This window comes from Delphinus delphis, chromosome 6, assembly GCF_949987515.2.
Source record: "Delphinus delphis chromosome 6, mDelDel1.2, whole genome shotgun sequence".
Taxonomy (NCBI): Eukaryota; Metazoa; Chordata; class Mammalia; order Artiodactyla; family Delphinidae; genus Delphinus; species Delphinus delphis.
The window spans coordinates 54775637-54793315 of record NC_082688.1 but is presented as its reverse complement, the minus strand read 5'-3'; the positions used below and the strand labels follow the sequence as shown (position 1 = coordinate 54793315).

Genomic DNA, 17679 nt, shown 5'->3' with positions numbered 1-17679 from the left:
CCTCCCATTGCAGTGGCTTCTCTTGTTATGGAGCATGGGCTCTAGGCATGCAGGCTTCAGTAGTTGTGGCACTCGGGTTCAGTAGTTGTGGAGCACAGGCTTTGTTGCTCTGTGGCATGTGGGCTCTTCCCGGACCAGGGCTTGAACCCGTGTCCTCTGAATTGGCAGGCGGATTCTTAACCACTGCGCCACCAGGGCAGACTGCTACTCACTTTTTTTTTTTTTTTGCGGTACACAGGCCTCTCACTGTTGTGGCCTCTCCCGTTGCGGAGCACAGGCTGTGGACGCGCAGGCTTAGCGGCCATGGCTCACGGGCCCAGCCGCTCCGCAGCATGTGGGATCTTCCCGGACTGGGGCACGAACCCGCGTCCCCTGCATTGGCAGGAGGACTCTCAACCACTGCGCCACCAGGGAAGCCCTGCTACTCACTTTTAAAATGCAACTTGAGACTAAAGTATGACTTTTATTTTTATCCTATTTGCATAAGTAAATGCACTAATACTCAATGATTTGTATGTGTTAAATTTTGTTTTCAGATTCTTGGTCTTTGAACACTATAAGATTTAGTGCTAGTGAGTATATTCTACCTTTTAAAACACTTGATAATGTATTACGATAAAGCTAACCCTAGCTCCTGGCATAATGCTCTCCCATGAAAGTCTAATTTAACCTTCCTTTTACATACGTAATATTGCAAACATCAGTGGGCATTTTACATCCAAAGGGCTTTGGGTTCAAACCTTTAGAGATTTCCTTACTGATGTTTCTCAGCTGTTACTTCAGCAAATTCCAAATTCACTCTTGGTGATTTTTATAGCTATAATAGCCATTCAATTTCATTTATAAATGAAATAAGTGGCCTTTGATCATATACTCTTTGCAAAGCCTGATGCACTCTGTTGAACGTGTTTTGTTCCCTCTGTATTTTTAAAAGCAGTAGCTGCACTAGAGACAGCTTGACCTTACCGTGAGAAATAGCATTTTATCATGAAACTTGGCAGAGCCTTCAATTTCCTCCCGTTTAATATCTGTCATTCATTCCCATTGTCCAGGAAATATTCTCTCTGCTCTCCATGTGAAAGTTGTTATCTCTGGTGGCAGATACAACTTCTCTGAGGCCAGATCATCCTCATCCCACAGCTCAATCATGTAGCATTGCCGGATCCCTGTGGAAAACCAATCATGTTCTTTAAAGTGCGGCTGGAAAGTTAATGATGCAAAAGAAAGACACTGGATCCCCTCAACATAGCATTAAGTTCCTGCCCACTTCCCCTAAATTGTGTGCCAATCTCTTTGACCCTGCTTATGAATCCAGCAGGCATAAAATAGAGGCTGAAATGAAAGGAAGCGGTCTTATTTACCATATCAAAGTATTGAGCTAGAAGGGACCTTAGACTTTGTCTAATCATAAAGCTTCATTATAAAGACAAGAAAGCTGAGGCCCAGAGAGGGGAACTGACTTGACCAAGACCACTCAGCTAATTGGTGTTGGAGCTGGGGCTGGAAAACATATATTTTTATTGACTAATTTAACTGATATGTAATTTGCATACCATAAAATGCAGAGAACTGAGATGTCCAGTTGATGCATTTTGACAAATGGATATATCTATGTAATCATAGCTAACACACCCACGTCCAATGAAGTTATAGAATATTTCTGAGGAATTTTCCATATATTCCTTTCTAGTTAAAAGTAGGTTTTTCACTCCTGATCTAGTGTTTTTGCTACCACTGACCTTTTCACCATCATATAGGTATGCTTACCATTTGACGAAAAGAGCCCAGGGCCAGAAACAGGGTATATGGGTTCTCCTTCCAGTTCTTGTTCAATTAACTGTATGATATTAGGCAAGCAGTTTCACTGAGTCAGTGTCTCTAGCTATTATAGGATGGCGTCCGGTGGGGAGCCAGATTGTAAAGGTGATAAAGCTTGCCTTTGGTTCTTCCTACCCTTCTTTTCTGAAATCTTTCTTATCTGGGCTGTGAAGTGTTGCTAGTTCTATCTAATTCCAACTACATTCTGTACGTTGTTTTGATCTAGCTAAGTACCATTACAAAGTAAGCTGAGTAGTCTGTTTTATGTCAAGGTATTAATAACTTTGTTCCTGGAAATGCTTGTGTTTAATAATCATAGGGACATCTACAGTTTATTGGAACCTACACTGTATATCAGGCATGTGTTTAGTACTCTATATATGTTGCCTAAATGGATGTTGCCTTATAGGAGCTCTATAAAGTTGTTGGGTCTATAAAGTTGTTGTTTAGGAGCTCTATAAAGTTGTTGGTTGTAAGACCAGTCTGAGGCTCAAGTAGGTTAAGTCATTGGCCCATAATTGCACAGCTAGTAAGTAGCAGAGTTTGCACTGGGACCCAGATCTGCCCAACTCCACAGTCAGGACACTTTCCATTCCCCTTCCTGCCTCAGGGAACTCTTGAAGATGACAGTGACTTCACCCAAAGGAATAACTCTTTGAAGTTAGAATTTGAGGTAGTATATCTTTCTGGAGGGAGAATGACATCTGACCGGGGAGCTCATGGACAACATATGCATCACCCCAGGGCTGTCAGTGTGGTTGTTCTCCTGGTCCCAGGACCACAGTGAGAAAGGCCTGAGAAAGCCCTGTGAACAGTGCACATGTGCACATGAGTTCTATGTTTAACTGTGTCTGGACAATTCTGTGCACTGGGGTTTTGGACTCAGTAAGGTGGAGCAAATGGATTTTGGAGGGCAAGTAGTTATTACAGCCAATATCACCTATAAAAATTAAGATTGCAGGCCAGAGTATATAACTATGTTAATTACAGGAAAAGAGAAAGGAATCATCATGCACTCAAGGAAGTAACTCTGGCTAAGGACCTCATGCCTACTAAAGGGGTGCTCTGTCCTCTTCCTCACAACATAAAGAGAGGTTTCCTGGTGTAAGGGTATGAACTGAATCTTATTCACAAAGAAAATGATTAGGAAGTTTTGCCTGAGGGAATACTCAAGAGTTTCTATTGGGGTATCTAATTTCATTCATATACCTTTGCTTCTAGTTGTCTGACTTGCAAGTTTAGCATAGTATTCTCTTTTAAAAGCCCTATTTTAAAAGCCCCATTGGGGGCTTCCCCAGTGGCCAGTAGTTAAGAATCCGCCTGCCAATGCATGTGATGCAGGTTTGAGCCCTGGTCCGGGAAGATCCCACATGCCGCGGAGCAACTAAGCCCGTGAACCACAACTACTGAGCCTGCTCTCTAGAGCCCACGTGGCGCAACAGCTAAAGCCCACACGCCTGGAGCCCGTGCTCCACAACAAGAGAGGCCGCTGCAGTGAGAAGACCACGTGCCGCAGTGAAGAGTAGCCCCCGCTCGCCGCAACTAGAGAAAAGCCCACGTGTAGCAACAAAGACCCAAGGCAGCCAAAAATAAAATAAATAAATTTATTTTTAAAAGTATACTAAAAAAAAAAAGCCCTCTTGGGTATTAAGAGTTTTCCTGAAGTGGTACAGAGGAGACATGAGAAATAAAGCAACTCAACAGATAGAGGTGCCAAATTAAGTACAGCATATGTAATTCAGAGCATACTATCCCCTTGCAGGGGATATGCAGGCCCCAGGAGAAACAGCTGAGAACAATTCTGTTGTGTGGTTTATGGGAGGAATCTAGATCTAGCTCAAGAGCATCGCAGACTCTAGCCTACTACTGATTAAGACCCCCTTTTGGGTAACTTCTTGACCTTGGACCTGTTGAGAGACACTCAGGCAAGGAATCAGAGTGCAATCCTTAGTTTTGTTAGTAATGCACAGATACACATCCCACCCTTTGGCCAATACCCAGAAGCAGTTCTGGAAATGCCTTAGTCATTTTTGAGCTGGGCTGAATCCAGAGACAAACCCTGGCCCCTGAACTTTGGAAATGCTGAGGCTCACTAGACTTGATTAGTTTTGGTGCTGGTGAACTTCAACACCTCCTTCTCATCTTTTAAAAAAAGCTGCCTGAGGTCAGAGGCCTGAGACTTCAGAAAAGCAGATCATATAGCATGCAGCTGCATTCACAACAAGACAGTGGAGGCTTTGAGGGTTGCTTGCCGATAGAAGTTTGCCCCCAACTGTGCTTTTGCCTGGTCAGTGGGGCACAGAAGTCTGATCGCCTTTGCATCAACAGTTTTAGCCTGTAGTGGCACAGAGGTATCAAGACAGGACAGTTCTCAGAGTCTGAGAGAAAAAGAGGTTGGGTCAAGTTGTGTTTGTTTGCTCAGGGATAAAAGATGAAACCGAGTCTTGGGAGGTGGCTGCCATACTCCAGGCTGGCATAACTTTCCAGAGAGCTAACTGACCTCCTGACCAAACCAATAAACCAACAAACCACTAAGGACTAGAGCTCTGAAGGAGGACCCCATATCTTAGCCTGAAGAGTCTCCACTTACACCTGCTAAATGTATAGACAGTAGGACTTGTTTTGCGCAAAGGGATGTTTTTCTTTCACAGTTCACAAAATCTTTCAGTGGTTCACCAAGCAAAAAATATTTATTTTTGGCAATGTCTGAGAATATTCATTTATGACCAATTCATTCTTTTGACCACTCCATCAAAGTGTTGTTTCCTGGAGTCTGTGGCACAAAGGTACAAGGGCAAGCTGAACTGCCCAATAACACACCTAGCCCTTCAGGCCTGCCTTGGTCCTGATTATCTCTGTGCCCATGAAAGCCTATGGGTGGCCAATGGAAGAAATCTCTCTACATAGAGACAGCCTAATCCAAGACAGAGTTCATTTAATGACCATCTGTAAGAGGCATGGCTATTTGGTTACCATTCTGTGCTCTCTGATACTGGAGATCAGGAAAGTCTCTTGGTTTTACCCCCAAGATGCCCCACTGTGCCTCAGCCAACTGTGTTCTCGTGCCCTCACAGGCCAAACGATCCAAGCTGAACTGTGAGCTACTTTAAAATTGGAGATCAATGATGGAGACCTTACATAAAAAGCCTAATGTAATTTTAGTAGCCACGGGCCAGCCTCAGGTTTTCCCCTTGTTCCTGAGCCATATGCCTTCATGACCTTGAGAAAATCAGTTAGCCACCCAAAAGAGGGTGTTACTGGGTGTTGCCTGAGCTTTACTGATGTTAGCAAGGCTCAAGACAATGGCTGCATTTTTTATTTAAAGGAGGAATACTGTGAACCAAGACAAGCTTCTTCTATAATGACAAAAATACACCTTTCCACATCAGTTGTGAATCTAACTTCATAAACATGATAGTTCAAGTTTACACTGAACACCTCATGAATCGGAGGATATTTTAAAAAATGATCTAGCTTACTTATTTCTTAACCAAGAACAGCTATTAACCCTCTAGAGATTAAATTAAATCTCTTAGATCCAAACACAACTCAAATAGAAGCACTATTAGTTTAATTTTTTCTCCAGATTCAGAATCCAGAAATTTTTTAAAAAAGAAAACTGTGCATTCATTTTCTCTGAACATGACTTCTTTGTGGTCCAGATTTCTAGCTCAGATAAAAAATTGGATTCTTTGAAGAGGTTCAGAAACTAATTTTAAAAACCTAAGGCTTATCAATAAGTGACAGACAGTACTTTGGGTACCATTTTATGCTCCCTAGTTCTAGGCACCACAATATTTTGTTCAAAACAAAATCTTTCATTGTCATTTAATGTCCATCATTAGGCAATACAGATTATAAACTTTTTGCTCTTTTTGCCCATGAAAACTACTAATTCTTGTCAGTTAAATGGAAAGTTTATTTTCAGTGTAAAATCTGAATAATAAAGAATTCTTAGAGAAAGGTATTTTTGTGTTTTAAAATATATATTTGATTACTTTGTAATAAGCTCAAGCACTAAACAGTATTTTCTGAACTGTGTAAAAGATTTTTCCTCGCCCCTCCCTTCTTGATTTATATTTTGTTTGTTTTTAATTTTGGAAATTTAAAAAATACAGAACAGTGTGAAAAATAATAGACCATTACCCAATACCCACTAACATTTTATTATATTTACTTTTAGTATTTTTTTAATTAAAAAATAAGACATTTTAGATCAAATTGAAGTCCCCTTTGTTCTACATTCTCTATCTTATCCCATTCCCAGGGACAGTTGCTGTTATGAATTTAAGATATATTCTTAAAATATTTTTAATACTTTTTATGTGCATACTTATATATCAAAGGAAAATATGTACTAGTGTGTGTGTTTTTTAAAATTAATTTTTATTAGCGTCTAGTTGCTTTACAGTGTTGTGTTAGTTTCTGCTGTGTGTGTTTTAAATGTGCAAGAGGGACAGTTTACCCTACATATATTTTTTTGTATATATCATCTTACAAGTTGCTTTTGTCATTCAATATTGATTTAACCATGAATATCTTGATTAGTGGATGAGTCTTCTTTGCTTATATTATTTATGGTATATGACATATTTGGAATTACACCATTTTAGTTTTTTTTGTTTGCTTTTGTTTTTCCATTTTGCTTGCTTTTCCCCTCTTCTCATCTTCTATTAGATGGTCACATTTCTTTATTTTCCCTTTTTTACTAGTTTGAAAGTTACACATTCTATTTCTAGTCCTTTAGTAGGTACCTTTAAAATTTTGTTATACATAACTCACATTATTTTAAAATAAATACTGAAGTTAATTTATACTATCCTTCTAAACAAGGAATTTAGCACATTTTTATTATAGACAATCCTCTTCAGTCTCCCATATTAACTGTTGTTTAGAGTTCTACCTTGTTTTTAAATACAAAAGAGTGTTTGTTATTGTTAGCTAACATTTTTACAGCTGTTTTGTTTGTTTTCTTTTCTCACCATTGCTGTTGAATTCCATCCTTCATTCTGCCTTCTTGTTCTTTCTTGCTAAAGTCTCTCTTTCAGTAGTTCTTTTGGTGAGGATCAGTTAACTCTCTTGGGCTTTGGATGTATAAAATGTGTATTTATATTACTTTCATTCTTGAGTGATCATTTATCTGTGGATAGAATTCTATTGTGTCAGTTTTTCCCCTTGAATACTTTGAAGATGTAATTCATTCTCTTCTGGTATCTGTTGCTTCCAAAGAGAAGTTTGCTGTTAGCCTGCAGCCAGTCTAAATGTGTGATTTTTAATTTTTAGATAATCTGCCTTCTCTTTCTGTTCAATTTTCTCTTAATATTCTATAGTTAGTTTCACTACAATGTGTCAATGTTTTGGAATTGTTTTTATTTATCCTGCTCATGACTCAGTGTGGTTCTTATTTATTTTTTAAACTTAAGTATATCTTTGGTTCTAAAATTCTCATCCATTATCTCTTTAAATGTTGCCTCTTTCCTATTTCTCTATTCCATTCTTTTGGAATTTCTACTAGAATTATACTTTTCCCCTTTCTTTCCTCCATGTCTCTTAGTGTCTTGTTCAAATTCTTAATTTTTAAAGTTTATCTGTGCTATGTTTGCTGTTTTTTCAGCTCTCAGTTCACTAATTCTCAGTTGTTTCTTTTTTTATTTAAATGAACATATTTTTATTTCTTGTATTTCTACTCAGTTCTTTTTTTTATATATAAATTTATTTATTTATTGGCTGCGTTGGGTCTTCGTTGCTGTGCACGAGCTTTCTCTAGTTGCAACAAGTGGGGGCTACTCTTTGTTGTGGTGTGCGGGCTTCTCATTGCGGTGGCTTCTCTTTGTTCTGGAGCACAGGCTCCAGGCATGTGGGCTGCACGCAGGCTCAATAGCTGTGGCTCGTGGGCTCTAGAGCACAGGCTCAGTAGTTGTGTGGCACACAGGCTTAGTTGCTCCGCGGCATATGGGATCTTCCCGGACCAGGGCTTGAACCCGTGTCCCCTGCATTGGCAGGCGGATTCTTAACCACTGTGCCACCAGGGAAGTCCCTCTACTCAGTTCTTTTCCAAATCTAATAGTTCTGGTTTCATAATCTATTTTTAGATTAGAGGTTTCTATTTTTCCCCTTTGTGATAAGGATACTGCTTTAAAAATATTTTCAGGTGTTTTATTTTCCTGTCCTGAAAATCTTATCACCCACATTGCAGTGTGACTGGCAGAAAAAAGGTTGGGAAATGCTCACTATATTTTAAAAAGACATTAATCGGTTTTTATCACCAAGTTAGGTTTTCTCTGAATCCACAACAAGAAAATAAGCTTGAAGTCCAGACTCCTTTAAATGTAAAGAAGTTATTCTAACCAGCCTTGAGGTCTAAGCAAGAAGCCAGAATCAGTAGGGAAAGTGAAAGTCCAAAACCCACCACTTTAATACCTGTGTACAGGCAGGACCAGCTACATGGATGTGCAACCTGGCCAGTCACACAGGGACTCATGCTTAGAAGGGACCCGTACTTGGTTTAATGCTCTGCTGTTACCATCTTGAAATTCCTAATAATTTTTATGCAAGGGGTCCTTATTCATTTTGCACTGGGCTCTGAAAATTATGTAGCTGGTTCTGATACTAGGGGAAGTCCTGAGAGACAGGAAGAGGAAGTAAAAGAAAAATTAACTTTTGTTGGCCCCAGGGCATCATGGGTAGAAGAGGCAAGAGAAACAGTGAGTGAGACATATATAGATTCACTTCCTCCTTGGCACAGGAAAGAGGATATTATAAGATGGAGAGGAATGCCAGGAGGGGTCCTTTTGTCCCATTTCACACTTTGGACTCTGGAAGGGAAATTCAATCCCCCACCTCTAAAATGGAGATAATAAAGCATTCTGAAAAAGGCTTTAAAATAAAAATGTTTTTCAAAATTTCAAAGAGATACAAAGCAGTAGGATTGTAAATTTACTCATGCGGTACTCAGGTGAACAGAGAAAATGTAGTTTAAAGAAATTTTCTATTAATTATCCAAATTTCATTAGTAGGTCTCATCATTATAGAAGTGGGAAGAAAAATCTGAATTTTAAGTCAAATCCAGTAAGCCTGGTCCAGTGCAGTAATTGAAACAATCCTTCTAAGCTTTTGTTCATGATTTAAACATGCCCAATTGCTCAGAAATCCACCTAGTCTCCCTTTGCTCTCCCAGGTGCTGAGTGATGTCTAGAGGATGTAGCAAACATGGTCGTGCCATGGACCTTGAAGGATGGAAACGATTTCCTGAAGATGGTGAACTGGCAAGATAGGAACCTTGGTTTCTGATGACACTGAAGATTCCATATCAGCCCTGGATTGCCTACCTGCTCTGAACTTCTTTTAGGTGAGAGAGAAATATATTTCTATTTTGTTTAAATGATAATTATTTCAAATGTTCTCCTATATGCAGGCAAACTTAATTCCGATACAGATACTTAGGCTGATTCTAATTTTTTGCTGCTATAAACTATGCTGCAGTTAGCATACTCGTCCAAACATTTCTGCACATTTGTCTGAGAAATTTTAAAATATATTCCTAGAAGTTGAATTATCAATTAAAAGATTTATGAACATTTTTTATTGTTTTGTGAAATATCTTGCCTAACTTGGGAAGGCATTCTGAATGGGGATCCTCTTGGGCAATGAACAAATGAGGTGGGAATATGTGGGACACTGATACTGGGAAGTGGTTGACGTAACATGGGAAACGTAGATGAGAGCCAGATGTCCCCATGTCAAGCTAAAACTCCATTCTACTATTCCCTTTACTAGAATGGCTTAATCAAAGTCAAAATTATAAAAAATAACCCAATAAAATAGTTGCATTTCAAGCCTGTCAGGTGTTCTTAAGATATTCATTTGATATAATTGTAAAGTAATAGACACACACACACACACACACAAGCTACTATGCTGGGTCCACTTCCATCTGTGATTTTTAGGTCACTCTGGATTATTGGGAGATTATTAGATTATTATTGGATTATGTAAATAATTAGTTCTCAAACTTCAGCACAGTTAAAAATCTATCTAAAAGCCTATTGGAAAAGTACATTTCTGAGCTTCACATATTCTGATTCAGTTGGTCAGGGGTGGGGCCCAGGAATATGCGTTTTAACTGGTATACCACTTTGAGAAGCACTTATCTAGATACTTTGAAGATTAAACTATTGGTTCAAATCCCATCCATCAGTAAATCTTACTGCCTCACTGTTAATTAATTCTTTGGTCAGAGAAGCTGACCAAAGATGGGCATAGAGGTGCAACTGAAATTGGCAGTTCTGGTCCTTTCTCTCAGTTGATTGACACTTTATGATTGTGGATTTAAAGTAATAGCCACACTTATGAATAATGAATATGATATTTTAGGAATTATTTAATGTATTTTTTATTCCTCTTAAATCAAGATGCCATATGGCTTCCCATCCTTTTAATCAATGAGTTTCAATGCTTCAGAGGCAGGGTAGTTACTGGCTAGAACACCAAAGTCATCCCTCAGCTTTGATTGTCAAATGAAGCTTTTTAAAGTATTGTGTCCCCAGGGAGAAAGTGCTGTTGAAAGCTGGGCTGTATCAAGAGAGGAAAGGAATTTCTAATTTTCTAAGCTCCCTTTATATATCATTTATTTCTAATGGTATTGGATTCTTATTAGAAAATGAAGTCTGTAAAATTTCTACTTTCATACTTTCTTGAGGTTTTTTGCAGCCATGTTCATGATCAATTTTTATAATATGTCTTTCCTTTAAAGGATGTCAGGTTCTTTAGCAATTAAAACAAGTGAGTTGATTGTAATATTCAGTTCCTCTGTATCTGTATTTATTTTTTGTCTCATAGATCTCACTGATTTGAAAGAAGTATATTAAAATCTCCTATATAACTGTATTTTATCTGTTTCTTTTTAACTTTTGCAGTCAAATTATACTCTCACGCTTAAAGAACAAAAATTAACAACAAACAAACTGAGCAACATAATCCCTGCCTTACTCCTTCCTATTCCCATATCCTCACTCCTCAGAGGCAACCACTTTCAACTCTGCTTATCTTCTGGTGGTTACTACCATATTTCAAAATTACATGTAACTTTGATTTTAAATTTAAAAAATTATCTATTGACTTTATACTTTGGACAGTGAGTTTGGGGATAAATGGAGATAAACACCTGCATTCAATCTGCCACGCTTAAAGTCTTTAAGGAGGGGGAAAATGAGGAACAAAGGCAAGTGGTGAGATATGTGGGTCCTGATTGCTCTTTTGCAGGTCAAAACGTCAGCTTGGGGGTAATGAATATTAGAAATAATAAGACATATTAAAAATATTTATTGAGCACTTACTGTTCTAGTAAAATGCCCTCATGAGCTTGTATTCTATTGAGAGAGCCAGACAATAAATAAATATGTAAAACACATATGTCAATCGGTAAAAAGAAAAAAAAAAGCTATGGAGAAAACAAAGCAAGGAGGTAGATAGCATAAAGAGGTGGGGTTGGGGGTAGGCTTGTGATTTTTAACTAGGATCATTATAGAAGGCCTGACTGAGATGGCAGCATCTGTGCAAATGCCTGAAGTAGGTGAGGGTACTGGCTAAGGGTATTTCAGGAAGAGCAGAATGAAAGAAAGGCAGAAGTAGGAAATGAGATCAGTGAGGTAATGGTGGGGCCCAGTGGCAGGAAAGGGTGAGAATAGATTGTGTCTGACCTTGTAAACACTTTGACGTTTACTCTGAGATGGAAACTTCTGGAGACTTTTGAAAAGAGGAGTGACCTAATTTGATTGTTTTGAGGACAGACTGAAGGGAGACAAGGTGGAAGCAGGAGATCAGTCAGGTGAGTAATGCCATAGTCCAAGTGAGAGATAAGTACAAGTTGGACCACAGTTACAGTAGTGAAGACACTGAGAAGTGTGAATTCTGGATATATTTTGAAGGTAGAGCCAACAGGATAGCTAATGGATGAGCTTTGGCAATCTGAGAGGAAGGAAATTTTGCCTGAGAAACTGGCAGGAGAAAATTGCTACTTCCTGGATTGAGGAAGATTGTAGACAGAGCTAGTTTTAGGGAGAAAGATCAGAATCTGGTTGTGGACAGGTCAGGTCTGAGATGCCTGTTGGTCATCCAAGTGAAACTGTGGACTAGACAGTTGGATATTGGAATCTAGAATTCATGGAAGACGTTTAGACTGAAAATGAAATTTGGGAATCATTAGCGTAGATGATTTTTAAAGCCAGGAGACTAGATGAGAACACCAAAGAGTGAGTGAGTATAAAAGAGGAGATAGGAGAGAAGAGGCGTAAGGACTGAGCCCTGGGTCACTCTACATTTGGAGGTCAGAATAGGAGTAGAAGATGAGTTGATAATGAAGTCAGAAGAAAACCAGAATTTCTAGGAAGCCAAGTAAAGACAGTATTTCAAGGAGAAATCTCAATCAACCTTGTCAAATGCTGCTGGCACGTTAAGTAGGATGAGGACTGGGAGTTGACCACTAGACTGAGCAATAGGAAGTCACTAGTGGCCTTACAAAGAGTAGCTTCAGTGGAATGGTGGCAGGGGGGAAAAAGGGGAACCATGGAGGAAATCAAAATAAATATAGCCAACTCCTAAGAGGAGCTTTGCTGTAAAGGGGAGCAGAGAAGTGGGGTGATAGAAGGGGATGGATGAGGATGTAGGTTCAAGGTAGAAAAGAAATTTCAGTATGTTTAAGTGGGATTAAATTAACAGAGAGAAAAAAGGTGATGATGCAGGAGACAGGGGAGAATTGCTGGCAATGGGATCTAATGTTCAAGTGGAGTTGTCTTTAATTAGGAGAATGGATTGCTTGTCCTCAGTAACAGGGAAGGCAGAATATATGGGCACAGCTGCAAGAGCTGGGTAGAAGTGATGGTGTAAGCCTGTGGATGCTTTTCTATCAGTTTTCATATTCTCAGTGAATTGAATGCCCCTTCATCAGCTGAAAATGAGTATTGATGAGGAAGTGCTAGGAGTTTGGGGAGATGAGAGAAACCATGAAATAAGTCATGGAGGAGAATGGGAGAGAAAATGATCTAGGGCAGCATTAAGGCCTACGTGAGATGAGTGACTTCAGATTTAAAATGAGACCAGTCTTCATAATCATGAGTTTTTCTCCAGCCACACTGGAGCTGTGCACATGTTAGCCTGGGACAGAAAGAGAGTTAGACTGAACCAGGGTGAAATGTCGCCAGACAATTATGAGTTTGGAATCCAGAGTAATGGAGCTTATCCCTTACTTCCTTGGGTGCATGCTGGGAGAACTCTAAGCTCCAGTGTTGCCAGAGTGCTAGTTTAGAAATGGCTGAAGAAGGGTGGACGTGGTTGGGTAGAGAGCACTCTTGATTCACAGAATGTAGCACATGCCTGTGGGGTCAGAGAACGCAACTAGGAAAATCTGTCCCCCAAAAGAGAACACAGGAATGCTAAGAGCAGCTATGGACCAGAAGAGATAAGAGATCATTTATTTGGATTAGAGGTAGGCAAGATTTGCAGCCAAGAGGGTACCTCAAGGATAATGGACTCTAGGCATGGGTGTTTGCAGTTTCCAAAAGAATCAGGTGGGATCAGGCCCCCACAATGGTCAGCAGGTTCAGGTATCCAGGGAAAAGATGCCCAGTCTCCATGTCCCCATGGTGGGCAACAGCAAGGACATGTGAGCCATCCCTCCTACTCCCACCCTCCTGCCACCATAAATACCCCCAGGTCCAGGAGCCACCTTGGTAAGGAAAATGGGGAAGAAGCATACACCCTGAAAGATGGAGCATTTCTTCCAAAGACACTGGGGTGAGATAGAATTTTAAAATGTTTCATACTGGAATTAAATGAGTTATATTTAGTTAGTTCGTTGAGTCTTCCCCCACCCTTCTCACTTCTACCCCTTGGCACACCAGGAGCTCAAAAGTCAGATGATAGCAGTTGTGGGAAATAGAGGAAAGTGACATAATTTTTTCTCATTTGATTTGTAGTTCATAAACTTCTACTTGGGTGTAGACATTTTGGATTATTTAGGGATTTAAATCATACATATTATTCCATGTAACAAAATATTAAAAGTATGAAGAAGTCTGGAGAAAAAAGGAGTAGATCCAGACATTCCAGGGGAATACTAACCTCACACTAGACCATGAAGCCATGAAGATCTTGTGAATTTTCCAATGAGCAAGAAGCAAAGCCACTTGTAACCAGGTGGTATTAGATCTTGACTTCTCACCAATCTATGTATATTGGTTCATATCAACATGAGAATGTCTGCTCTGAGAAGTCCACTCTACCACCAAAAACATCCTGTTTTTTTCTTTTTTCTTTTTTTTTTTTGAACAAAAATTGCTATGGAGCTTTCACACCCATTAGGGAGATTTCCAGTTTTGCACTTTGACCCTGAGGTACGTTAATGATCCCTCCGCCCCATTAGCTCTTGGACTGTATCTTAGATGTCATCAGCACCCTAATGGGCAGTGTCCTGTGATTTGAGAGTGCTACAGCTGTTTGAGGATTTTGTCTTTTTAAAATCCAAGCCAAAGGCCACTGCAGCTCAGGAGAATCATGTGTGCTCTAAGAGTAGAGGTAAAATGAGGGCAAAGTAGGTTTTCCAGTGGCCTTGTGCAGTGCTCAAAGTTGTTATGTTCATCAGTGACCCAGTGGGCAGACAAGGGCAATGAGGAAGCTTCCCTGTGGAATCAAAGGCACTAGCACCTGAGAGAATGGGCCATTCAGAACCATCTTGGGCCACATCTCTATCTTTACCAAGAGCTCAGCATGACAGAATGTCCTGCCTTAGAATGGAAGCTGTTAGATGGCATCTGGATTTGGACAAAGCTACTATTATCCCTACTTTCCTTTCAGAATTCAGTCCTGCCAAGTTGCTATAAGGATTAGTGATAACGTATTTAAAGCAGAAGACATATACTAGGTGCTCAAGAAATGCTTGCTGTTATTGCAGAAACAATGTGAATAGTATTAGTATGAAGCAGTGGTTTTCAAAGATCTTCTCAAAAGTCCATGGTTAAAAAAGGGAAATTTAATTTAGACCAATGTTTTTCAAATCTGGCTGTGGTCAGAATATTTTCTGAGGCTTGTTAAAAACACATACCCTGGTGTCAGTCCTAGACATTCTGATTCACTTTGGGGTAGGGAGTGGGCATCTACATACTGATAGTTTAACAAGTTCTACAGGTGATACTGATGCACAAACCAGTGGTTCTCAGCCCTGGCTGTACATTAAAATATTAAAATAACTGGGGAGCTATGAAAATTACAGATGCCAGGGCTGTACCCTGGGCCAACTGAATCAGAATCTCTGGGCAAGCAGACACTGGTGTTTAAAAAGCTCCTCATGAGATTCTGATGTGCCACTAAAGGGTCTCTGGTTTACATCATCATCACCTGAGGTGCTTGTCAAAAATCCCAATGCACAGGCCCCACCAATGCTATTCTGTACTAGATTTATTTGAGTGGAGGCCCAGGGATCTGCATTCTAGCAAACTCCACAGGTTTTTATGCATAACCAGTATTAAGAACCACAGTTATAGACAATAATTCTCAAACTTAGCACATTGGAATCTCCTGGAATAATTTTAAAAGTACTGATAGTTTGGTCTCACCCCCACATATTCTGAATGAATTGGAATGGGCTGTGGCCTGGTCATAAAGATTTTTTAAAGCTCTTTGGGTGATTCTAATATCCAGCAAAGCTTGAGAAGCAGTAGTCCCTGGGTCAGTAGCATCAGCATTATCTTCTGGGAACCTGTTAGAAATGCAAATTCCCAGGCTTCACCCCAGACCTACTGAATCAGAAATTCTGGGGGTGGAGCCCAGTTATCTGTTTGGTTTTTTTTTCTTAATTTTTATTGGAGTGTAGTTGATTTACAATGTTGTGTTAGTTTCAGGTGTACAGCAAAGTGAATTGGTTATACATATACATATATCCACACCTGTTTAAGATTCGTTTCCCATATAGGCCATTACAAGAGTATTGGGTAGCGTTCCCTGTGCTATACAGTAGGTTCTCATTAGTTATCTATTTTATATATAGTGTGCATATGTCAATCCCAGTCTCCCAGTTTATCCCTTCCACCCTTATCCCCTCGTAACCATAAGTTTGTTTTCTACATCTGTGACTCTACTTCTGTTTTGTAAATAAGTTCATTTGTACCCTTTTTTTTAGATTCCACATGTAAGTGTTATCACATAATATTTGCCTTTCTGTGTCTGACTTACTTCACTCATACGACAATCTCTAGGTCCATCCATGTTGCTGCAAATGGCATTATTTTGTTCTTTTTTATGGCTGAGTAATACTCCACTGTATATATGTACCACATCATCTTTACCCATTCCTCTGTTGATGAACATTTAGGTTGCTTCCATGTCCTAGCTATTGTAAATAGTGCTGCAATGAACATTGGGGTGCATGTATTTTTTTGAATTATGGTTTTCTCTGCGTATATGCCTAGGAGTGGGATTGCTGGGTCATCTGGTAGCTCTATTTTTAGTTTTTTAGGAACTTCCATACTGCTCTTCATAATGGCTGTACCAGTTGTGCTTCTGGTGATTCTATTGCACACTAAGGTTTGAGAACCAGGGACTAGATCTTGCTAATTAGCAAGAATCAATTAGCAAGAATTCATGGATCAGATTAGCTGGTTGACACTTTGATTCAAGGGGCTTGACCCAGTCCGTTTCTACTGAAACAATGGGAAAGGCTGGCGGTGTGCAGCCCAGTTGAGGGGTGCCTAACTCAAGGCTGCCCAGAAAGGTTAGCCTCTGGGTGTGTGTGTGAAATGAAGAGCTCTGATCAGCCCTGAACACATGGGTTCTTTCTCATTTGAAAAGCCATGTTTGGGGCTTCCCTGGTGGTGCAGTGGTTAAGAATCTGCCTGCCAATGCAAGGGACACACGTTCCAGCCCTGGTCCAGGAAGATCCCACATGCCGTGGAGCAACTAAGCCCGTGCGCCACGGCTACTGAGCCTGCTCTCAAGAGCCCGCAAGCCACAGATACTGAGCCCATGTGCCGCAACTAGTGAAGCCTGCGTGCCAAGAGCCCATGCTTCACAACAAAGAGAAGCCACTGCAATGAGAAGCCCACACACGGCAACGAAGAGTAGCCCCCGCTCACTGCAACTAGAGAAAGCCCATGCACAGCAACGAAGACCCAACACAGCCAAAAAATAAAAACAAACAAATAAATACATTTATAAAAAAGGAAAGAAAAGCCATGTTCTACCAAAGGAGAGCCCAACCCTCTCAAGGGCTTTCAACAGCTGTTCCAAGCTTTGGTGAGAACTAAACCCTAGACACCATGTTAAAATTCAGCTTCCTGAGCCCCATGCCAACAGATTTTGGTTCTCTGGGTTTGGGGTAGGCACCAGGAAATAGCATTTTAAACAGGCACCCACGGTGATGCTGATGTAAGTGGTGTGTAAACCAAGCTCTGAAAAACATTGGTTTTATGGGCTGCTATCTCAACACTTTGTGAGACCAACTTCTGAGACTTTCAGATTTTAGCCCTGGTTCAGCTTCAGAAGGTGTGGGCTCCTCCATCGGCGTATGGGTAGCAAACCCAGGTCACTATGTGCAAAGTCACTGGCCGAGCTCTTCTTCCAGCACCTGGTTCCAAAGTGAGGCTTTTGATGTCAGCGAGAAGCTTCTTTTGTTCCAGGCCTTCCCAGCCCCATTGTTGCACTGCAGTCTGGCTTTGAAATGTCACTCTAGTGTCCCCACCCTTGCTTAGAAAACTTTGCTATATGCAGAATCCAATGTGCTTCACCTGACCCTAATTCCTTGTGACTGAGGCCAGAAGCAACAGGTCGAAGAGGCTCCTTCTGAATAGAAATCCAAAATGCTACACATATTTG

General features: G+C 40.2%; 1 protein-coding gene across 1 annotated transcript in view; it reads left to right on the top strand.

The window, feature by feature from the left end:
- GLIS3 (GLIS family zinc finger 3) overlaps window positions 1-17679 on the top strand; it is a 615291-nt gene that overhangs the window by 29456 nt on the left and 568156 nt on the right. Inside the window, exon 2 of the mRNA XM_069540769.1 lies at window positions 8996-9166. The gene's annotated coding sequence lies outside the window, so the exon portion shown is untranslated. The remainder of the gene's footprint in view (window positions 1-8995; window positions 9167-17679) is intronic.